The sequence below is a fragment of the Vombatus ursinus genome, unplaced genomic scaffold (assembly GCF_900497805.2).
Source record: "Vombatus ursinus unplaced genomic scaffold, bare-nosed wombat genome assembly UNPS02014308.1, whole genome shotgun sequence".
NCBI lineage: Eukaryota > Metazoa > Chordata > Mammalia > Diprotodontia > Vombatidae > Vombatus > Vombatus ursinus.
Window position 1 is genome coordinate 337,010 of NW_020954086.1, and position 804 is coordinate 337,813.

The following is an 804-nucleotide window of genomic DNA, read 5'->3' on the forward strand; positions in this document are numbered from 1 at the left end:
TGGGGGGGGGAGAAAGCAGGAGTTAACCTGGCATAGCTGAGATATCACCTGGGGGGTTTGGAGGGGGGGAGCCGCAAATCACCTGGCGCACCTGGGGAATCACCTGGGGGGCTCCCGCGGGAGGGGGAAGGCAGGGCATCACCTGGCGCGCACCTGGCAGGACCACCCTGCTGGGGGGCTTCCTTACCTGCGGGGGGAGGGCGGGTTACCTGGAGCCCAGAAAGAGAGGAGCAGAGGGATCGCCCAGGTGCCACAGCGGCCTCCTGCCGGGCTAGGCAGGCGTGACGTCACGGCGGGCGTGGCCACACCTGCCGGGGGCGGGGCCGGGCGCTTTCGGCCTTATAAGGGGATGAGGCAGGTGAGGCAGGTGTGCGGGGGCGGGGCCGAGGTCCCGGGGGCCAGCCCCCGCCGCGGGGCGCCGGCTGCGGGCTCGGGGCCTGCCTCGGCCGCCCGTCCCCGCCTGTCCCCTCCTGTCCCCTCCTGTCCCCTCCTGTCCGGCTCGGGCTCGGGCTCGGGCCTGGGCGCAGGGAGGAGCGGGGGCGCGGGGAGCAGGTCTCCTCCAATCAGCGGCCCCTGGCCCGGCGGCCCGACCAATCAGAGGTGGGAGGAGGGAGTCGGGCCGGGCCGCGACGAATGGGAAGTTCTGGAAGGATTCGGGCCGTGGGAAAGCCGGGAGGGCGGGGTGGAGGGGTGGGGGCGGAGCTAGGCTGCGGACGGGCAGCGCCGACCGCCAATGGGTGTGCTCGGGGGCGGCTCCCCTTCCCCCTCGGGGTCAGGCTCAATGGACCGCTTTGTGCAAGGAAT